The 24,425-nt window shown below is 40.8% G+C and overlaps 1 protein-coding gene across 7 annotated transcripts in view; it reads right to left on the bottom strand.

The window, feature by feature from the left end:
• LOC144369383 (uncharacterized) overlaps positions 1–24,425 on the bottom strand; it is a 48,097-nt gene that overhangs the window by 700 nt on the left and 22,972 nt on the right. For 3 of the 7 annotated variants that reach the window (XM_078029261.1, XM_078029263.1, XM_078029265.1), the window contains one exon: positions 19,104–22,631. The exons of 3 other annotated variants lie outside the window; for them this stretch is intronic. The gene's annotated coding sequence lies outside the window, so the exon portion shown is untranslated. Of the gene's footprint in view, positions 1–19,103; positions 22,632–24,425 lie in introns of those variants that run through there. One more of the 7 variants, XM_078029264.1, reaches the window with a different exon arrangement.

Genomic DNA, 24,425 nt, shown 5'->3' with positions numbered 1-24,425 from the left:
AGAGTGGTGTGGGCCATTTCTATTTGGACTATATATTCTGGGTTTAATGAGTAACTACCCATGCTCCAACTCCTAGGTAACCAGGCTCATGCAATGCTAGACCAGGAAGGGACCTTAGCAACCATCTAGTTTCACCTCTTAGGTTTATAGATAGGGAACTGAGATTCAGAGAAGTGACGTTTCATAACTAATATGTTTTGGTCCTAAGCCCATGTTTCCCCTCTTAGTTTTCTGGTGCTCTATTCTTTATACTGCACTGCCTTTCTGAATGAACTCGCCCAACTTTCATGACTAGATAAACTGAAATGGAACCTCAGGTAGATAAAGGGTCACTGTCATTTACCAATGGTATGTTAAATCAAGTCCTATGGATGTCCTGGCATCTCAAGGATCTATCTATCTTCATCAGAGTAATCCCAGATTTCACATGCAAAAAACTTTTACATATCCAGAATTATGGACAGTACTGAGGAAATAGGAGTGACTTGCGGGGACTTGATCTAGTTTTATGGTTCCAACATATTACGTAGATTAGCAATCTGCAAAGAAGAGAATATACTCCACTTACAGTGAACATAAGGTTAACTTCCTTCAGTGATTTATAAAATGCATCCTTTAGGTTTTTTCAAGGCCTCCTATCATGAATAATTCTCACACAAATACAAGCAAAAATACTTTGGATAAGAATTTTATCCAGTTAATAAATTACCAGCCCACAGAAAATTTAACTATTAGAAGTTTTCATAGGTTCTTGTAGAGAACAAAGGCAGAAGTTTAGAGTATTTACTATCATTATTTCAAAAGCAAATCTAAATCCAAAATTAAAACTTAAAAAATGAAATGAAAGTGTTAATTCATTTTAAACATACACGTGAATATAAACATTTGATCCTCAAAAATCTTAAAATGTGAAAATCATCTGGAGATTCTACTAACATGCAGATTCTGTCTCAGGAGGTCTGGGACAAGAGTTTGCATTTCTAATAAGCTCTTGGGTGGTGTCAATGCCTCTGGTCCTTGGTTTATACCTTGAGTAGAAAAGGGCTAGTTTACTTGAGGCCTCCCTGGATTTGTTTTCTTTCAATGTCAACTCTGACTTTCAGATCTCTGACTACCCCAGTCACAAGAACTTTTCTGGTTAAATTTTATCCACATGGCACTTAGGTGCTGCTGTGTATCAACATGTCCCATAGGTACATGTAATATCCCCAATCTGATCTTAACCCATCTGCATTTGCTCAGCCCTGTGTGTGTACATAGTTGCTGAATGAAGAACTATTGATGATTGATTGATCCACTGAAAATGATTTCCTCCTTTCTCAGAATGCTCATCCATGAACTCAACTTAAAATACAAAGAAACATTGAATCTATTTTTACTCTTACTTTCCCTCCTCTGTAAGTTGATGTTTTTTAGAAATCAGTGGCTGTGTAGAGACTACTCATTGGGTCTGTGACAAAATAACGAGTTGTTAGGATTTCTTTTTAAAGGACAAACCAGAACTGGTTGTAGTAGGCCATCAGAGTGGAAGCACTAGAGTATATTAGGAAGGACACAGCTTGGAGGCCAATAGACTTGATTTACAGCCTTAGTCTATGGCCTACAAGTTGTATATCTTAAGAATAGTTACTTAAAATTCCTGAAACTTATTTCCTCGCCTGTAAAATGGGATACCATCTCCTGTGGTTTTTTTTTTTTTTTTTTTTTGTAGGAACTGTAGGAATGCATTATAAATTGCCTAACCTTGTGCTTAGTAAAAGACAGATGTTGTAATCTCAGCAGTATCTCTCCCAAACAGATCTGGAAATTAAGTCTTTACCACTCACCCTCTGCCTTTAGAGCCCTGGAATAGCTTACATGCAGGGCATTATCGCCATCTTGTGGTGTATCACTGCCTAAGTGTCCTTATATACCTCTTTCCTTATTACCTTTGAATGGTTGTAATTCATTCATATATTTCATGCAACAGGGAATTGAAATTGAAGGAGAAAAGAGAACTTGGCCAATAGGTCACATTGGGCATGTGCCAACAGACACCCAGCAGCATTTCTTTGGGAACATCAACCCCCATTTAGGCTCAGGATCCTGCCAGTCCACAGGAAGCTCCAATCTCAGGCCTTTTTTTATCAGTCACTTAGTGTCTATAGCATTCTACTCTATGCAAGTCACTTTACATACATCATCACTGACTTTTTCATAGTATTATCCTTTTGCAGACAATAATTGGAGAAGTTAAGGAACTTGCACAAAAACATAAAATGATATATCAGAAACAAGATTAACATTTCATCTCTCTGCCTGAAAACTCCATGCTCTTTCCTCTACTCATGCTGTCTCCCTAATGCCAAGCTCTGCTCTCTTTACACTGCATGAAGATGCAAAAGGAAACCATTAGAAGTGCTCAGGGAGAATGAAAATGCAGAGAAGGAGGGGAAATATAACAATATCTCAGTGGGTCATGTATGAAGGACACAGAGAAACCACTGACATGTCTAACTATGCTCCTCCAGTGTGGTTTTAAAAGAGTAAATTCAAGAGATCTGCTCTACCAGGAAAGCAAATATCCCTAATAATGTTCCTTATGCTCTTGTGCTTTGAAATGGGTTATAGCTGCTACTAAATCAAATGATGTGGGATCATTTGGAGAAGAGTAGTGATTCTCTTTACATCTATAGGAAGATGTAAGGATTGCTAAGCACCAAGCACCAAAGCATCACTAAGTCAGAAAATACCCACAGAACTGAAGGTTTCTTGCTACACAGGACTTTCAGCTTTAAGGTTGGGACATTCCCAGGAAAATCATGACAGTTGGTCACCATACCAATGGGCCAAACAGGGAGGCTCTGATGTACTTAGGAAGTTAGGCCAAGGCAAGTATTGAAATGTGGGCTCAGTCACAGACTATGGCAGCAAAGCTGAGACAAGGGAGGTTTAGGTCCCTCAATAAGCATCTTGGTACTCAGAATTTGGATTACTAAATCATTGTAGGCAGAAATCATTGACTCCAGGCCTGAGGGAGGGCTCAGGTAGAGGACAAGTAGGGGAGAAGAGTCAGGCCAATCTGTACCTGGGCTGTAAAATAGAATGAATGACAGCACCTGTCACTAAAATAATCTGTGAGCTCTACTAGTTAATATGTGTAACATGCTTAGAGTGGTGCCTGGCCCTTAGGAATATAGGAAGTGTCACCATGGAATCCTCAGAAAGAAAAGAGGATGACCCTGGGTGGATCACATCCTCTGTAACTGTTTTCCCCATCCACAAAAGGAAAATCAAAATCCCTGACAAAGCTTTCAGAAGGGACAGAACAGGACACAACAATCAACAAGGAGAGAAATCATGGAGTTAGTTAGGAACTTGTGCTCTGGAATCGAATGACCTGGGTCACAGCCAGCTCTGCCATTTAGATGTTCCTTTATTTATTTGACAAACATTTATGAGCCAGGCATTATTCTGAACACTTTACACATAGCAGCTCATTTAGTTATTATGAGTAGGAACTGTCATTCCACTTTACAGTCAAGGAGACAGAGGCACAGAGTGGCTATAACTTGTTCAACTCATTTAGGGAGCCAGAACCTGGAGCGACTTTGTTAACATTTTGTTCCCCTTAAAAAAATGGGGATAATGCATTATGACGTCTATCTCATAGGGTTGTTATACATATTAAATGAGCTAATCTATATAAAGTACTTAACAAAGTAAGGTCTCATACTTAGCTTAGGTAGTAGTTAGTAATGATCATTGGAATGCAAATCAATAATGTGGAGAGGTCATGGATGTTCTTTAAATTGCTTTTAAGGCTAATGAATAATAGAGAAAAAGAACAGGTATACTAAGTCTAAGTATAGACTTATACAAAGAATAAACATGGAGAAACAAAGGAAACCAATTAAGAAATACATCAAAAAAGGAAAAATCAATAGGGCTGACTCCTGACAGGGTCTTCTGAGGTCAACGTAGGATTAGGATATATGGCCAAAGGTTTCTCAATGTATTTCAGAAAGGAAATTTCATTAATAGCGCAGGTGCAGGAAGATGAAGTCTGCCAAGTCATTGACCCTGTCTCTCGCTTTAACATAGGACTGACTTGTAGATAAAGCCCCCTCCCTCATGAGATGAGCACCATGACAGTCCAGAAAGGACCAACTGCTGCTAATTACAAGTCTTACTAGATTTTCAAAATATGCTTTTACCATTCCCCTCATGAAGCCCAAGGCTAGGGGACCTCGTCAAAAATTTCCCCACCCAACATGGAGCAGTTAAACATCTGGTTGGTGAAGACTGCAGAAGGTGGACCCCAGTTCTTCTGACAAACATCAAATAGGAATCAATTTAGAAGCAGCATTGTTTCCTTTGTTATTCTCTGCTAGGAGATGCCTCTCTCTCTCTCTCTCTCTCTCTCTCTCTCTCTCTCATGTTCTCTACTTGAGCCTTACTTTACTTTTACTCAAAATAAAATTCTCTTACTTGGCTTTTTGTGTTTAACTTTAAATTTTCTTTTGTCAGGACATAAGAACCAAGGTTTGAAGCATCAGCTTCCCCATCTCCTGTGACACTTAAACCTCAAGTAATTTACTGTTTAATTGGAGTGATAAGATACATATTCTGTAACTATCAAATATATAACTGTCATTTAAGAAAGTGCCCACTGAGCTGTAAAAATCTAGCATGGGACAGGGACCTTAGGAATACAAGGGGGACTAACAGATCCTGTTTGCAGAGAGAACATATAGGCCTTTGAGGGGAAATGGTGAGGTCTCTAGGGATTGGCAATTTGTTCCAAAACTCCAGCTTTACAAACCCTTGTGTTAGAGAAGTCCTCAGTAGCCCACAGAGAGAGCTGAGGCACCTGGGCCCAGCCCTGAACAAGCTAGGGAGGCCCACAAAGGCAGCCTGTTCTTGCCTCCTGCTGTGGAAGGCCCAGGCAGGGTCCTGACTCCAGCCCAAGGTCTGGATTTCCGCCATCACTACCTCCTTCCTGCCAGAAAACCACTGCACTGGTGCCATCCCTGGACTCCATCCATCTAGAGGCACCTTTGGCTCATTGACAGAGGCCTCTTTCCTCACCTGCACTATTTTTTTTATGATGTCTTCTGGTTCCAGGCAAGACATTTCATTCACTCTATCAGCCCCAGGCTGGGGGACCCTGTGAGAAGAGAGGATGGGCCAGAAATGGGAATCATGATGAGGTGAGAGGAATATCTCTTATCAGAGATGTGATGATGCTACTCATAAGTAGCACTAAAGCCCTAGGACTTCCCCCACATTCTTCATGAGGGGGGAAGGTAAACGCACATTTTGAAAATCTAGTAAGACTTGTAACTAGCAGCAGGGAGAGAATAGGCCCCTTCTTCAGAGCAAGTGACAAGAGCAGTAAGCACTGGGTAGACGGTGCTCTCCAGCCAAGCCAGGATCTCTTTCCTCCTCTCCCACCTCTTAAAAAGGGATAGGAGCTGTGCTTGGGATCAGAGAATTCTTTTCAACTGTTTGCACTGTTTGCCTCTGAATGAGTTCTCTGTCTTTCCTAAGCCCTTTGGATATATGGTTGCTGCAAAACACACACACACACACACACACACACACACACACACACCAGACTGAAATTTTTATGACAATTGTTTTGTTTTGGGTTTTTATGAATGATATAGATGAAAATATGTATTACACATATCAAGGAGATCGCTTCCCATTGCCAAGCATCTTTGAAATGGGGGCTGTAACACAGAACTGTTTTTAGAATTGCTGCTTTGGTGGCTGGCATAGGACTGGTAAGCCCCTCTCTGTCAGGGCTGCAGGAACTCAGGTGTGTTCTTTCCTAACTTAGCTCATGGGCTGTGGGAGAGTCTCTCTGGGTGTCTCTCTGGGCTTCATTGCTAGGCAGCCCAGACTTTTCTGCCCCACATGCCTGCTTGGGAGGATGGAAGCTGAATGCACGCTTGCCTCTCCCTGGGATCTGCGACTGCTCAGGAGTCCCCAGCCTTGCTTAAGGAACCTTCTGCTGACTCCCTTCTTGCAGCACTATCATCTGCTCTTTCTCAGAGGCTTCTTCTTGTTTGTTTGGTTTTTGTTTTGTTTTGTTTTGTTTTAAGCTGGGAAGAGAAGCTCTTCTGACCCTCCTTGGAGGGAGGCATTTTCAATCAATCCACACACACCCCAACCTCACACCTGGCTCCTGCCCACATCTCCTTTCACAATGCCCTTGACTTGCCTGGTCTGCCTAGGATGTTCCTATTTACACTGCATTACAATGTGGATCTGAGTTGAGCTTGCTTACAACACAACTTATTTTATTTTTGTTTATTGTTATTTTAAAGGGCAGGGAGGAGGAAATGAATACTGAGGGAAGGAAAAGGGAACGAACATTTAATTAGCTCCCATAGTTCTTGAGATAGATGCCTCACACACATTGACTTACACATCCTCACAATGATTTGGGGAGATGTTAATTCCCCTAGTTTACAGAGGAGGAAATAGAAATTAAATAACTTATACAAAGTCTCAAAGTCATTCAACAGAGAAGCCAATTGCTAATTTGCTCCTCACTTAATCTAAAAATTTTCTAAATGTTTCAGTGTAAAAAAGAAAAACCAACTTCATGAAGCAGACCATCAAATAGGCTGGGACCTGGGGCAAGTCAATGAGCCTCTCTGAGCTGTAATTTGAACATCTTTAGACTCAGGAAGCTGTTCTAGAGGGTCCTGAGCATCTGACCCAGTCTTTAATTGCCCTTGTTATTAAAAAAAAATTACATCTACCAGTATAGCCCAAATCTCTCAAGAACCTAAATAGCACTACCAGGAAATAATAAGGAGTACATCAGGAGTTGTCTCCTTGATCCCTGCGGGGCAGCAGCTCTGCTAAATCAGGATCTCCTAGTGGGCAGGAGGATGACAAAACAGAGCTAAAGGGACCTGCATTTCTATATCACCACCCTCCCCCACCACAATGCCCTTCCACTCCAGCCACTGCAGCCAGCATCCCTTGCCCCTGCGTGCTGTGGTGGCTCCCCATGCAGCCTGGGTGCTCCTCATAGCTGGCTGCCAGCACTCCTGAAGAACCAGGCCTCACCATGCCTGGTCCCTTGTCAGGCCCAGCTAAGAAAAGTGGGTGGAACTTGCATGACCTCCCTTGCCCCCTGGGAGAGTCTTGTCTGTGTGAAAGAAATAAGAAAATATTTATGGAAAACAATAAAATCTACAGCAGTATGTACATACCTTGAAAGTCTAGGGGCCATAAACTGGAAGGGCATTTTTATACAAGCGTTTGTGCTTGCCTGGCAAGAGGAAGATCACACACACGCATACACATATGTACTTACACACATTTGCATGAATGTATACTGACTATCTCCTTGGGATTTCCTAAGCCTTTCACATGAAGCCTCACCAGCCCCAGGAAACTGTACTTAGGAACTCCAATTCCACTAGAGCGTGCCAGCATTCCAGGGCCAAGTCAAGACTTTTAAATAGCTGTGGACTAGAGTCTGACCTCAGAGCACAGAGTGGACAAAGGAGAAGCCCTGGAGGCTGAGATAGTGGGGAAGCTACAGCCTACCCCTTTCACATTCACATTTCACATTCCCCTCACCCCACACACCAAAAAAGATTAAGTCTCAGAATGAGTAACTGCATTTGAGGAAGACAGTGGTTGAAGCTTTTTTTCCGTGAAAACATGCCTTCTTGATTTGGGACGGCCACCAGAGGCAGTATTACAGCTTAGGTCAAGTTTTCTTTGGCACCCCGCATCTTACTGCTTATCCTCTTTGTTCCCATCCCAAGCCTCCTCAGGCACCCAGCCAAGCAGCTCTGTGCAATTCAACTAAATTTATAGGACACTATGCCACTTGGCACCATGCTGAGGAAGACAAAGTCATTCTGGTACCAGGTCTGTTGCAAGCTCTGTGACCTTGGGCTTTTATAGCAACTGTGTTCTTGCTCCACCTTACAGAAACTGGAAAGATGCGAGAAAGAAGATGAAGAAATCAGGCTCATATAGAAAGCCTAGGCCTCTCGTGCAAAGACTGGCAAAGAAACACATGTGCAAATCCTTTAATAAGATGTCCAAGGCAGATGTGTTTCATTTTCTTGTTTTTTTTTTTTTTTTTTGTTTTTCCTGAGACAGGGGTCTCACTGTTGCCCTTAGTGATAGTTCTGCTCTAAACAACTTTTTCAATTGACCACAGTACAGTAGTCCCCTTTATCTTTGGTTCAGGTTTCCCCTCAAATGCGGTCCAGATATATCGAATGAAAAATTCCCGAAATAAGCAATTCATAGTTTTAAATAACTTTTTAATTATAGTAGATTATCATAATTGTTCTACTTACAACTATCATTTATTGCTGTTAATCTCTTATTGTGCTTTCCTTATAAACTTTATCATAGTTATGTATGTATAGGAAAAAACAGTAAATATAAGGTTCAGTACTATTTGTGATTTCAGGCATACACTAAGGATCTTAGAACGTATTTCCTGTGGATGAGGGGGGACCACTATAGTCTCAATGATATTTGATGAGAGCTTCTGTGATAATACCTTAATTCCTATTTTTATTAACAGCTAGTTTGTAAAAGCTATGGAGGCACTGTGTGCTGGGCATCCTGGAAGGCAGGGCTTGAGCCAGGCAGGTTGATGTGTGGAAAGGGTGGGAAAGGACACAGGGCATTGGCCTATGTCTGGGTGCAGGAACAAGGTGGGTAGGGGCAAGGGACATCAAGCTGGTCAGAACTTAGGAACTTGTAAAGGATAAGCAACAGGCGTAGAATTGGATAGGTAGGATAGAAGAGAGGAAAATATATGTATGAGGCACTGGTAAGTATAGCATGTGATTCCATACTGTGCATAAATTTATTTTGTCATAACAAGCATATGAGAAGGGTATTATTATCTTGATTTTCAGATAAGGACCAAATCCCAAAAGGCTGTCAATGCAGCAGTACTTACCCTAAGGTAGAACTGGGAGCAGTGGTTCCCCAGCCTCTGACAGAGTTCATCGAGGAAGTTAATTTATTTGCTTAATCTGAGCTAGTTAGCAGTAAAGCCTAGATTCCAATCCATCTTTGTGTCTTCAGTGCCAGAGAATAATCTTCATTTTGTTTTACCTCCTAGTTACTATCTTATCAACTTGCTAAAAAAATTTATGGATTGGATTATGGCTGCATATGAATATAACCTATATATAACTATGTATCTATGTATTATGGATAGATAGATAGATAGATAGATAGATAGATAGATAGATAGATAGATAGATAGATAGATCAATCTACATAGTTGAAGAAGAATAAAGCAAGCAAGCACTAGTGACCCTGCCACCTACTTAGGGCACACAGTATTGCCAATGCTAATAAGCTCCCCATGTGCTCCTACCTGATTGTGAACACCACGCTGCCTACACCCAGAGGTGACCACAGTGCTGAAATGTCTACTAGTGATTCTTTTGCCCTTTATAATGTCCTCACATATATTTGCTGCATAATTTCCATCTGCCCCTGCAGATCCAGATCCATTCCCCAACCTTGTCTACCCTGCCCTGTGGCCCCTGAGGCTGACAGACAGTACTGCATGAGGGATCCCTTGATCCTGGGCTCCCTGATGGGTTCTGCCAAAGTGAAGCGCTGATGGCAGATGAAAGGACAGGAAGAGGGAGATCGGGGCTTTGTTCCCCTGCTCCCTCCCTGCTCCATGAATCCTAGGGTTCCACACTGTCCCTTGATGGTTTCCTCAACCTAGTATCTTTTGGCCTTTTCTAATTTATTATCACCTCCCTAAGTAGCCTTTCAGAATCGTTTTTTCCTAATCATCTCCCTGACATGAATTCTTAATCCCACACATGTACTATTTAAAAAATAGTACATGTGTGGGATTAAATAAATAAATAATAAATAAATAAATAAATAAATATTATTTTTGCCCACCCAGGAACCAATTTGTACCCCTTGGATGTTGTATTGTCCTCATTAAGAATGCATGCCTTGCCAGGTGCCACACCTGTAATCCCAGTGGCACAGGAGGCTGAGGCAGGAGAATCACAAGTTCAAAGCTAGCTTCAGCAAAAGTAGGGCCCTAAGCAACTCAGTGAGATCTCATCTCTAAATAAAATGCAAAATAGGGCTGAGGATGTGGCTCAGTGGCTAAGTGCCCCTGAGTTCAATCCCTGGTACCCCCATCTCCAAAAAAAAAAAAAATGCATGCCTTAACTCAAGCCATGTTTTTGTAGAGTTTGCTTAATAAATTCTCGATCATCCAGTATGAGTGTGCCATCTTCATCTTGCAGGACCCTCATTAATTCATAGGCCAATAAATTTAATTATATGTATTACCAATATAACAATATATTAAATAACATATGTTTATCAATATATTGTAAAGAATATATTTCAGATTTTCCAGGCTTTGTTTGATCTTTATGTAAATGAAACAACATATTTTTATTTGTCCTGCTTTCTCACTCCATATTTGTAAAATTCAGCCACATTTACGGTACAGTTCATTTTTATTCATTTTAACTGCTATGTGGTATTGTTTTAAAGAACAATTCAAAATTTATTTGTTTATTTAAGGTGGGGAAATCTGGTTTGATTATTCTGAACATATGGTATAGGACATTCTTATATACATCTCCTGGTTTAGATATAAATTCAGCTGTAGATATATACATATATATGTGTGTGTGTGTGTGTGTGTGTGTATATATATATATATATATATACATATACATATATATACACACACACACACACACACACACATACGTACATACATATGCCTGGACACATATAGGATCTCTGGAGTGTATGCCTGGTCGCAGAATTGGTGGTTTGTAGGTCATGTCTACTTTTCCCCTTACCAGGAAATGCCAAATTGTTTTCCTGTAATTAATAATAATGTACATTCATACTAATAAAGTATGAAAGTTCTAGCTGCTCCATGTTTTTCCCAGCATTTGTTATCATACTTGTTAATCTTTGCCTGTCTTGTAGGTATGGAGAAGGTGTCTTGCCATAGATTTGGTCTTCATTTTGCTTATTATTAGTAGGTTAGACAATGTGTTCTTTATTTGGTGGCCATTCATGTTTCCTTTTCTGTGCATGTCTGTGTCTTTGTCCATTTGCAGTTGGGATGTTTCACTTTTTGTCACTAATTCATTGATGTCCTTCAAATATCCTTGGCCAGTTACATATGCAGCAAATATTATCCCCAGACTGCAATATGTCTTTTCAATCTCTTAATGATGAATCCTGATGAATATAATAAGATTAAAAATTTAATGTAGAAAAGTATATGAATTATTTCCTTTATGGTGTCTTTTGTGACTTATCTGAGACATTCTTTCCTATTCTAAATTCTATGGCTTCTTTTAAAAGATATTTAAAATTATGCCTTTTAAGCTGGGCTTGGTGGGGCACACCTGTAACCCCAGCAGCTTGGGAAGCTGAGACAGGAGGACGGCAAGTTCAAAGCCAGCCTCTGCAACTTAGCGGGGCCCTAAGCAACTCAGTGAGACCCTGTCTCAAAATAAAAAAAGGGCTTGGAGATGTGGCTCAATGGTTAAGTGTCTCTGGGTTCAATCCTGGTACAAAAAAGAAAAAAAAATGTGCCTTTTACATTTAAATTTTCAGTTTTTGATATATGATTGGGAATCATTTTATTTTTTTCCATGTATATGGAAACCAGTTTTCCAGGGCCACTTATTGAATGAGCCATCATCCCTTTTTGCCTTCTCTGTCAGATATTTGAACATGCATGGTCCGTTTTGCTGCTTTCTCCTATGTCCCATTGGGGTATTACTATATCCCTACATCACAACACAGCTTGAATTTCTAAAGCTTAATAATAAGTCTTAATATCTGGTCTCTTTCTTCTCTAGCAGCATCTTGCTTGTTCTTGCTCTTCTTGTCTCTTCCCTGGACAAATTTTTTAATAGTCAGATTTCAAAAAGAGTGTCACCGGTAGACAGCAAGGGCAGGGATTAGCACCTACATGCAAAGCAGTGACACTAGGGTCACCGTCCTGGGGCAGAGTAACATCCAAACCAGGACAGCTGGTGTCAGAGACCAGCTGTCTGAAGTCAAGGGGTCAAGGTCTCTGAGAGCCAGAACCTAACCACCCTATAGAGGGAAGCTTGGGCAATGTCAAAACATGGCTTGTGCCCAGTGGCCCAATGAGGACCTCATGAAAGTACTAAACCTTTATTATAAGCATCCTCATCAAGAGGTTTATTAAGGAACTAGAATTATTTATTCTGAAGAGGAGAAATGGCAGAAATGACTTAATTATTGAATACTGTTCTGGCCAGAAAGATCAATAAAAATGAAAAACAAGGCCAGACTTGGGAGTTGAGACCCATAGGGATCAATTAGCACTAATAGGAGAAAAATCTGGCTGAATCCAAAGCAATGGCCTGTTTTCTCCCACAGAGAATGAAGGTGGTTCCAATCCAAACCCACGTCTTTTACTGGGGTATATGTTGTTTGTAAGATAATATTCATTAAGCATTTAATATGGGCTTGGCTCTCTTCTAAGCATAAAACATGTATTAACTGATTTAAATGCCCTCCCCAACCAACTCCAAGTATACACCTGACTTGTGATTGATCAGTCAGCATTTTCCTGTGAGAAATAGATCACTGAAGAAAATTGAAGAATTCCCCTTATGTATAGACCTTTGACAACCATTCCTCAAACTGGACATGTGCATTTTCCTAGCGAATCTTGCTTATTTGACCTGCATGAAGAAATGTAAAGCTAGGAGCCAGGTTATGCCATTTAAAAACAGAAACAGGCTCATGGTGGCTACATCTTCTCTGCAGAGACAGGCAAGAGGAAGGGAGGAGCAGGAAGATGGATATTCTAGACCAGAATGCCTGGAGTACCCATTATGTCCTACACAGAACAAGGGCACCTTGGCCCCTTGCTTCAGGCCAGGAAGTCCATGGTGTCAGACGCCAAGTCTTGGCATCAAGGATTTTCCAACAAGGAAGGCAGCCACCTAGAATCTTTTGTGGAGCAAGACAGGTTATAAATAGACCTATAATTCTTTTTTTTTTTTTTAACCAGAAGGCAACAGGCTTAGCACAGCTATTCTTCCCCTTGGTTCTCCTCCCTGCTTTGCCTTGCCTATCAAATCCCTGCTACCAGGCAGAGCCATCTGCCTACCAGCCAATCCACTGCAGCAGCCTCAGGAGGGCTAGGCTGGAAACTGCTTCTTTGATGACTTCAGGTTGTGACTTTGCTTGTGGAGAAGAATAAATCTTCCTATCTTACCTCTGGCTAATTGGGAAGGAGGTAGAGGAGACAGGACTTGATTATACAATTTGTCACTTGTAACTAGATCACTATGGCATCTCTTGCAGAGGGAGGCTTTGGTTATATCCATAGAGCAGAAAGAGGCCCTGGGCCCTGGAACCTGCAGCCCAGACCTGCTGCGGGGGGGGGGGGGGGGGGTTCACTATGAGAGTATGTGGCTTGTGGTGTGTGTGTGCCTCTGTGTGAGAGACAGATAGACATATATAGCAACAGAGACAGAGAGAAAAACAGATTGATTTCATCTGCATTTAAGCATGCAAAGACTAGAAAGTCATTTAGCTTACTGCTCCTCAGTCTTTGTTGTACATCAGTATCACCTGGAGGCTTGTTAAATCACTGATTTCTGGGCTCCGCTCCCAGGGTTTCTGATTCAATAAATCCAGGTCAGGACTTGAGAATCTGAATTTCTTCTGAGCCACCAGATGATGCTGATGCTGCCAATGTGAGGACCACTCTTTATAAACCACTGACTTTGCCCAATCTCCTGATTTCACAAATGAAAAAAACCAAAGCCTAACAGTTAATGAAAATACCTGAACAAAGGTGCACAACTGGTTATTGGCTAAAGCCAGAGTAGATTAGAAGCTCCTAGGTTCCTATTCTGGTGCTTATCCTACCACTTCAGACTGGTACATGCCCAGGATGCCAAAGAGGTGCTATTCTAATAATAAACATGCTTTCCTTTATAACTGAAGATGGCCAGTCTCCATGCTATTTCCTCTTCCCCTGCCTTCCCTAGTCCAACATAACTGGCTTGCTGGCTTAGGACATAAATAGCCCAGCCCAACCCACTCACCCACCGTCCAACGGAGCTGAGAATCAGATCATGTTCACACAGCCAGGTGCACACTCTAAGAGCCTTATTTCTACTTTAATCCCTTAGTGTCCTTGTTGATACATGAGCCAGAGATCTGAGGCCTCTGCAGTGACCACTGGGCATGCACATTGGCCCTGGTTCTATCTACATCCTCCACGTTCATCATCAGATATGGTATTTCACATCTTATTTCACTTCACTGTCTTGCCTTTTCTGAAACTGACACCCTCCTCTGGATGATTCCCCCCACAAGGTGAGGCCGATCTAGGATTTTGTTGGTCCTCACCCCTGGGCTGGAGTGTTGACCTATACTGAAACCTGATGACCGGGGCCTATAGTCCACAGATAAACCTCTTCCATGATGTCCGTCTACCTAGAGGTCTTCTGAGCTCTGACTGCTTCCTGAGTTCCCTGGAACTATTTTCTGCCTACCATATTGGGAAACTCAGGCTCAACCTGATATGAAATCAAAGCTGAGATTGGTCTTAAAGTACTTTGTTCATCTGTCACAGGCACTTCCAGCTTCTGCACTGGATAAGTTCCCCAGTCCCTTCTCACCCTAGCAGGGAGATCTAACACAAAAATGTCCCAGAGAAGGCAAGTGTTTCAAGTGATTTTTCCCCAACAAGGGGAAGGAACACATTGGACCCATATACAGTAATACCTGGAAGGCCTCTTTTGATATGGAATGTGATGGTCTGGAAGAACAGAGTTGGCCACATTGTTCTTTATAAAGAATTAGTAGGGGTTAGGGATTTTGCTCAATGGCAGAGTGCTTTCCTAGCATGCACAAGGCCCTGAGTTTGGTCCTTGGCCCTGGAAAAAAAAAAAAGAATTGGTAGATATTGAAGGTTATAGAGAAAAACAAGAAAAGATACTGGAGAAGGTTCGCATAGTTTGAGCGACACTGGTGGTTAGAACCTAGATGAGGCAAGTAGCCAATGAGAGATTCCTTACGTGGAGTGACCAGAGAATTTTCCTTGCTCACTTTTTCTGCTGTGATCTCCTTCTAGCTCCAAATTTTGGTAGGCTTGTACAGCTTTTGTGTGGTGGCATGGGGTGAGAGAGCAAGGCAGTACACAGAATTGTGATCTGCTCCAACCTACGTGATGCTAGCAGCTCTGTATCTTGCTTCTTGGTTCTAATCTGCTGGAACGTCAGAGGAGTGAGCGGTGGCCAATTGTGAGACTAGGAGAAGCAGGGAGGAGAGCTTGACACAACTGCCAGGTGGGGGACTGGCACTAGAGGGATATGAAACATACCATCCATTTGCTGATGGTACTGGAAGCTTCAAAGTCTACTTTGAGATGATGGTCATTCTGGGGTTCATTGTTACTCTAGATATTTGAGAGAACCAGACTGACAAGCAACACTGTAAACTCTCTTTAACGTAGGTAGATCCAACTAACTTGGAATCTGCTCCCTCAGTAAGGAATTTGGGGGAGATGATTTTCCCCTGCTCCACATCTGTGAAAAAATAAATCAGGAATAGAAACAAAGTGGAAGGAAGGATATTTAGGCTTTGTAAAGGAATTATTTATTACTAAAAAAGTGTTTATCACCCTAAAAAATAATTTGCAATAAACTCATTCATAATTTGAAGAGATTTGTGGTTTTAAAGCAGAAATTTTTAAACCCTCAATCCTTTTTTGAAATTTGGTTTGAGGATAGTTCCAAAACCTCTTCCCAACCCCTTGTTCCCCTCTAGATTTTATCCCCTTATTTCTCCCAAGCAGGCCTTGCACAGTGGGGAGATGATATGGCAAGGCGGGTTGCCATTTCTAAAAGCCTCCCCAAAGCATCCTGGAATGGGATAAGTTTTCTTTCTCCTTTCCAGATAAGTGTCAATCATCAGGGCTGGAGTGGAGGGTTGAGATATTGTGGTGGGAATAAAGGGGGGTGGGGAGAAGGTATTTGCTGAAAGCATTCCCCTTCTTTATTTGTTCCTAGGCCAAGGGCTGCTGGAAAGTGTCTCTCAGAGTGCACCTTGGTCCTTGTCCTGAGAAAGCCAAACTTGGAAGTGACTAGCGGGTCTAATTGTGCCTCTGTGGAATCCAAATTCTGGAAGGAGTCAAAGAGAAGTCTGGAGGCCTCTGTCTGGAGAGAGCCTGATGGAATAAATCCAAGTCTTGCATGAACCCAAAAAGCTGTCAGGGTGCCTGGGCAGCGTGGAGCCGATCTGGACGATGCATTCCAGATGGTTCGCCCACTTTCCTTGAGTTTGAGGCCAGTTGGAGCTCCTGGGCGGACTCCCAAGGTAGCCCCCTAGAGGGCTCCGGGCAACTGTCCAGATGGGAGGGACCAGGCTAAGGATCACTGTGGCAGGCTCAGAGTTAAAAGGAAGGGCCCCTCCTTTGTGTTGAGCATCTGGATATCATTTCTCAAGCTATTAAAAACCCTAACTCTACTCTGCCAAATACAGCCAATTCATTTAAAAAAAAAAAAAAAAAAAAAAAAAAGCACTTGGGGAGTGATTCCAAGCAGTTGCCCCCAAATGGATCCAAATAATTTAGGGCTATATGATAAGCTGAAGCTCAAAGAAAGGGCTCCAAAACTCTAATGGGCATCTAGTGGCCACCCCACCCACCACCTCCCAGCTTCATCAACTAGCAATGATGCCACCAAATGCAGAGAACCCAGGGCAATGCCAGGAGTTTGCAATGTATTTTACTGTCTTTTTTTTTTTTTTTTTAGCTTGTACAAAATATACAAGACAGATGTGGAAGATTTTCTTCTATGTTTAAGGCTTTCAGACTAGGTTACAGAAAATAAGTACAAGGCAGAGAGAAGGGACAGGAAGAGTATGTGAGAGAGTAGAGAGAAGGAACAGATCAATATGCCACTTGAAAATTCTCAGTGGATTCCATGGTCTGTGAATCCTCTCTGGTCATGATAAAATGCTTTCCTCTAAAAAGTAGGCCATTTGCCTGTGGTCCTGTTTCAGCCACTTGGCTGGATGGTAACCTGAATTCAGTCAGCTAATAACAGCCTCTTTTCTAAGGGACCTGGGGTGGGGGAGACAGGAGGAGCCTCTGCCCCCTGAGTATCCATGGTTAAATGGGAGAAAAACCTCCCCTGCTTTTAGAAAATCTTGGCCTATGAGGCAGGAATTCCCAGTGCTGGGGAATATATTCACAGAGCAGCACATGCTAAACAATTCCAAGGGAAAGGAGCCCACAAATATCAAAGGCAAACACAATGAAGGAGTGAGCAAAACAGGTTGGGATCATTTGAAAGGAAAATTGTTACTAAGAGAGAAAATCCTTTCCAACCCAATAGTTGTATGTAAAGGAAGTCCAGGTCCTGCCCCACCACTCCAATTTCTATTCTGTTGCTTTTGAACTGAACATTAGTGAAACTGTATTGGACACATATCTAGAAGGTACATACCAGAGAATTAATATCTTATATATTCTTTTTAAAAAATTTTTTTATTGGTTGTTCAAAACATTACAAAGCTCTTGACATATCATATTTCATACATTTGGTTCAAGTGGGTTATGAACTCTCATTTTTACCCCGTATACAGATTGCAGAATCACATCAGTTACACATCCACATTTTTACATATTGCCATACTAGTGACTGTTGTATTCTGTTACCTTTCCTATCCTCTACTATCCCCCCTCCCCGCCCCTCCCATCTTCTCTCTCTACCCCATCTACTGTAATTCATTTCTCTCCCTTGTTTTTTTATTTTTTCCCTTTCCCGTCACCTCCTCTTATATGTAATTTTGTAATATCTTATATATTCAATTAATTCTCTAAAGTGTCCTTGCTTGAACAGTGGAAATGTCTTAGATATACAGTAGTCCTCCCTTAAACAAGGTTTTGCTTTCCATGGTTTCAGTTACTGTGGTTAACTAATGTCTGAAAATATTAAATCGCAAATTCCAGAAACATACAATTTACAAGTTTTAAAATCTACATGGTTCTGAGTAATGTGGTAAAATATAGCACTATTCAATTCCATCCCTTCTAGGACTTGATTCATCTCTTTGTCCAGTGTATTTACACTGTGTGCTACCTGCCATTAGTTACTTAGCAGCTGTCTCAGGTATCAGACTGACCATTGCACTATTGCTCAGGGCTTGTGAACAGTGTTTAGTACTATTTTGGTTTCAGACACCCATGAGGCATCTTGGAATGTATTCTGTAAATATGAGGGAGAATCCACTGTATATCTCCCAGCTCTATGAACTACCAATGATGGCGAAAAGTATGTTTCCTGAAATTTTAACCCTAATTCACGTTGGGAGAAAATAATGACATTTAGTACATCAGTGTCTATTTTGAATAAATCAATATGCTAAAGCAAATAAAATATATATAATATATACATATTTATATATAACTATGCATATTTATATTTAAATATATATTATATATTTATAAATATTAAACATACATATATACATGTATATATATTGCAAACATATAGTGATATAACCTTATGTGGCATATCCACACATTCCTAACTGCTTAATCTATGTCCTCACAAGTCATGTGAGAGCATTATTATCACCACTATTCAAATACCTAACTTGAACCTGGTTTTCCTGGATGTCTCAGAATGCAAATTTATAATCTCAAACTCAGATTCTTGGCAAGGATCTTTCTAGAATTCCCAACAATTCCTTCAATTCTTTGCTGTATCCAGGGTTTTATTGATCAATGTGAATCCCACTCATGACAGCTTTTCTGTGAAATACTAGTCCTGTTAATAGTTTGGTGTTTGGCTCTCTTCTTGTCAACTTGGAGTCAAAATTCAGGCCTAACCTCTCTCTCCTTTTACTATACTAGAAAATTGATAGCCTCTCAAATACTACAAACAATACTTCTCTGAAACTCATCCCCCTCACCATAGCAGAAACATATCATAAGCATCTCCCAATCCTTCTGAAATAATGTTGTAAGTAACAGGCACACAAGGAAATGATAAGTATTTTTTTTTTTACCTCAGATTTAAAGGAGGGTATTTTGATATTATTTTCCAGGTAGGGAAACTTACATGATGAAGAATTTCCTTAGTTTGGTTGTTTCTTTTTCTTTCTTAGCTGAATTTTTCAAGGGGTCCAGCTAAGCATTGTTTTGCTGTGGTTCTTTACATAGAGCAATACTAATTGCCCTTGTCTTGCACATCCCTGATAAATGGCAGCATTGCTCTTCTAGGTTCTTCCGCACTCTGGCTGTGTTACTGGCAGTGGTCCTGGGAACCTGGGGGAGTGGGTCACGTTGTGTTTCTCAGCTCTTGTGTGCTTGCACAGAAGATTTTAAGAAGTCATGAAACATAGTGAAAATTCGTCGTGTTTAATTAGAAGATAAAGGAGAAGACATGCTCAAGGGAGAAGATGGAACCTCTCAGAGAGGAAAGGGGCCCCTTTGCTCCTTAGTTTTATTGGGGGTTTTAGGGAAGTATCTAGAGAGTAATACTCAATTACCATGTTTCAACTTTTGACTGACAATAGGATTGCATCAGATTTTTAAGTCCCAGCTGTGCTTGTACCCATGTACCCAAGTAAAATCCATGGATCCATGGTATATGTTGGAAAGGGTGGACTTTACTATTATAATAACATGCTAAAGATTTAAAGGCAACTTTTATTCACAATGGCCCACACTGACCCATCCCAATTGGAGTTTGCTTGTTGTTTTTTGTCTTCGTTTTATACATTTTATGTACAGTGAGCTTTGTTTTTAATTATTCTGTTTCCTTGGGTCTTGGAATCTTTCTCTGGTCTATATAAAGGTCACAAAAGTCCCTCCTTCAGGGTGATTTATGTTCTTATCGGCAGGGAGGAGTCTTAAATTCCTCTGCCAGAGAACTTAGATTCCTTGGCCCAAAGAATATCTCCAAGGGTAACAGGTTGTTTGTCAAAGAATGTAATGTCCTATTGACTTAAGCTAGAGCAGGGCCAGAATGGCCTTAGGTAAATTTCTTTTTAAAAGAAAGTATGTGGCAGGCCAGCACGTAGGCCCTTATTTCATGTTCCTACTACTTATATCTATCTACTACCTATCAGCCAGACTTCTCCCCTGTGACTCTTGCTTATCCATAAGATGGTCCACATTGGATGGAAGAGTACAGGATCTCCCAGAGACACCTGAGTTTGGCCCCAAGTCACCTTGTATAGAGAACAGAGGCAATAGGAACCTAAATTGTAGAAAAAGATGCATCTCTTCCCAGCTCCAAATTCCTTGGGCACCCCATTTTCATTTCCTCTCCTAAAACTGTCTGTGAGCCCTACCTAAGATGGAGATTCCAGTGTTTGTATAAAAGTCAGATATCTGGGGAGCTCTCCCACAACAGATACTGAAGTCCTTGAGGCTTCGCCTCATAGTGGTTTGGCCCAGATTTTCTAGGACAACTCACTGCACTGGGGAAAATAAGCTCATCTGGTCACTGAGCTGACAGATGGTAGGGACTCTGATCAAGAATGTCAAGAAAGACTCCACAAAGGGGCTGGGGGATATAGCTTGGTTGGTAGAGTGCTTGCCTTGCATACACAAGGCCCTAAGTTCAATCCCCAGCACCACCAAAAAAGACTTCACAGAATATTGCTGCTCCTCCCTGTGGCTTTTGGTGGTGCCACAGGGATCTGTCCACCTGGTAGCCTACTCATACTTATGAAGTATGAACATTAAAAGAATCTGGAATGCCTCAGCAGACAGGTGACCTGATTTGAGCCAGCAGAGGAGAATCTGTCAAACTAAATCTTTTTTGGAAAATGTAGGACTTTTCTGGTAGAATCATCCTGGAACCCAATAGCTGAGAAAATTTGGCTGAGAAGAGCAAGACTCATCCAAGAAGATGTCATGGAAACACACATCATCCTGCCCTGATGGCTGGTTGCCAGAGTAGTATGGTTCCAGGTAAGTCACTAGCAAAGAAAAGAGTATTCTTCCTTCTTTGCAACAGAACCTGAAGCCTGGGCTACTAGAGCAAGGTATGATGTAGAATTGGAAGAACACCAGGTTTCTGCTATCTGATGATATTGGTGCTCACTGAATTCTTTCATCCAATCTCCTACTTCGATGAGGTCATTGGGCATTTCATTTGGTATTGAACAGCTATTCCCACATGGTTGCTGTCCATGGCTCCATCTGAGACACTGACATATTCTTGATTGACCCAAATAATCACATTCTGGGCTTTTTCCTAGCTTCTCTTGCCTGTTACTGAGAGATTAGACTAGATTACTATGGAATAAATACTCTAGAAAGAAGGTTTTTACCAAAAGTACAAAACTTAACTTTTTTTGAATATTTTTTTAGCTGTAGATGGACACCTTTATTTCATTTATTTATTTATATGTGGTGCTGAGGATCGAACCCAGTACCTCACATGTGCTAGGCAAGCACTCTACCACTGAGCCACAACCCCAGTCCCCCAACTTAACTTTAATTGGTAGCAACTCCTGTTAGGATACAAGGCATAGCAGTTTTTCTTTTCTGAAACTCTTTCTTCTCTTTGTTCATTTTGTTTCCGTAACTCTTAGGATCATGTAGAGACTAGTCAAATTTCTTCCATTTGATAACTGAGGACAATGTAATCCCCTCAAGACATGTTCAAGGGATGCCAAAGAATCAGTGACAAAGGTGACCTTTGGATTCCTGATTTCAATTTTGGGGTTCTGTCTACTAATCATTTATTTCACTTATCCAATGCAGAAACTAAACTTTAAAATGCCTACTACATGCCATGGGAAATCAGGCTTCTAGTCTTATTTCCCACAGCCGCCCACATGAGCCATCTGTCCAACCATACCAAAATAGCATTGTGTTTTCAAGCTCTGCACCTTTGCTCCTACCCTGTTACTTGCTTAAACTGCTGAACTGCCCTCCCCCAATTCTCTGCTTAATGAAATGTAATCATTCTTTAATCCCAAGCTCAACTGTCCTCTCTTGTATATTGCCTTCCGGATTATTGCAACAATTTCTCTTGCTCAGAATGCCGTTTAAGGGCTGGGGATGTGGCTCAAGCGGTGGCATGCTCGCCTGGCATTCGTATGGCCTGGGTTCAATCCTCAGCACCACATACAAACAAAGATGTTGTGTCCGCCAAATACTAAAAAATAAATATTAAAATTCTCTCCTTCTTTCTCACTCTCTCTTTAAAAAAAAAAAAAGAATGCCGTTTAAAAAAAGAAAAAGGTAACTGTGGCACCCTCATGCTCTGCTTTGAATAGTAGTGTTTTCCAGATGACTTTTATATCAAGTAAACTGTGAGCCCAAAGAAGGCAGAAGCTGTTTCATGCACCTTACATACTATGCAAGTTTAATATTATTGAATCAGCAAGTAAGATACGGGGAGGGAAAATGGCTTTCCCACAGTTTTGTGCTGTTGAGATTTGAATTCAGAACTCCAGAATCTGATCTCCATGTTCTTTCCACCAAACCATGCTGAGAGCAATGCAGTTTCCACTATAATTATCCCCTCTGGAAGCCAAACATGGCTGATAATAGGCTACTTCATATGGTGCAATCTAATCCAATGCAGGTTGAGCTGTCAGAAGGAACAATAATAGATTGAATGGTTGGGCTTGAAAAACTTAAGTTCCTGTGCCATTGGCTAGCATGAAATTAATAGCCCTTCCCAAGGATGCCTCTTCTTTTCATAAGCTTGAATTGATTCTCACTATGAGGAGCATGAGAATAAAGTATAGAGGTCATATGTGTTTCTAAGGACCAAACCAAGAGAATGGGGGAGTGACCCAGTGTTACCTTTCTTTGACTCATCTATTAACCATTTCCATAAACTGTTTGCCCAAACTGAGCTAGTCATTGTGGATACAGAAACGACACAAAATCTCTATCTTCATGGAGTGCCAACCTCTTGACCATCCATGTTCAATGAAAATAATTTAAGTAAAAATCTTAAATGTCCAGAATAATTTTTCTCACTCTTGATTTTAACTGAAGAGTTGAATTAAGGGTGGAACTCCAGGCATTATTCTATAAATGAATGTACACAGAATCTGTATATTATATATTGACTCAATCTGTATACTGAATTAAAATAAAATAAAATAAAATAAAAGTTTATATTCCCTATGAACCTCTCAGGAAGTTACTTGGAGTAGTAGTTGGAGGCTGAGGCTTCTAAGGAGCTACTCAAGAACAGCAGATGTTCATTTACCTGCCTTCAAAGAGGCTCTAGAGATCTTGTTCTGTTGAGCAAAGGGTACATATTTGAGTCAGTGCTAAACTGTTAAAGCCTATCGGTTAAACTCTTAGAGATCCTCTCCTCTTTCCCCCATGCTTGTAGGGTGTCTTTAAATAAGTAATAAGTACATATTTAAAGAAGATGGGTGCAAGCAATACGAAATTGGCCTTTATTAAGACTGTGTTGTCTGTCTTTGTCTAGACTTGTTTATCTGCATCAATTTACTTATCAAAGGGAATGAACCATTCCTTTGGCAGTAGCAGAGGTCACAGTGCAACCCAGCAGTCTTAACCTAGTCTTGCATCGTATATATTAATATCCCATTGCTAATAGCAATTCATTCCATGTGTTTATTTATTAATGACAATTATCCGCACTGCTCAAATAGCTTCCTCATCCAAACTAAGTTTAGGATGTTAGTTTTTGGAAGGTGATACTTCTCTGAAGTATATAAATGGGATTCAACAAATTAAACAAAGACCAAAAGTCTATTTCCCACCAGGCACTGTGCTAGGGTATCACCGCATAAGAGTTTGTGTAGTTCATTCAGAAGACTACTCTGATAGACAAACCAAGAAATGTCTGGGGGAAGGATAAAAATAATCTTTAGTACATCAGCTTTACTAAGCATGGACATATGCAAAACTGCCTTTACTCCCTTTAACAACTCTTTGTGAGTACTTTATTTATACAGCCATCAAAATCCCTACAGCTTTATTTTGTTCATGTCTCTAGTACTTGTTGGTATTTATAACTCAAGAGTAAGATAGTATATCCTTTTTAATGTTCTAAAATTACTTCTTTTAAAGATGAAGGGCTTCTACTTAAGTTTTAGCAGTGAACCATTTCTGATTGTACATTATATAAATTTCATTTTTCATAAACTTTAATCATGTTCCTTTCAGTCTTTCTCCCACCCTCTGCAGTAGGTCTTCAACCCCTAAATCATTTCTGAGAACTTCATGGAACTTTCCTAGTTATTTATGTTTTTGTTGACATGCCTGGTTTCCAGAAGAGTAGGCAATGCCTGTGCAGGAGGTAGGCTACTGTGATTCTATATATATCTGGATTGACATCTACATAATTATTAAATAATTAATAATTTAGCATTTCACACAACCATTTATCATTAAT

This window comes from Ictidomys tridecemlineatus, chromosome 12 (genome assembly GCF_052094955.1).
Source record: "Ictidomys tridecemlineatus isolate mIctTri1 chromosome 12, mIctTri1.hap1, whole genome shotgun sequence".
In the NCBI taxonomy this organism is placed as follows: domain Eukaryota; kingdom Metazoa; phylum Chordata; class Mammalia; order Rodentia; family Sciuridae; genus Ictidomys; species Ictidomys tridecemlineatus.
The sequence above is the reverse complement of the archived record's forward strand: the minus strand, read 5'-3'. Positions and strand labels throughout refer to the sequence as shown.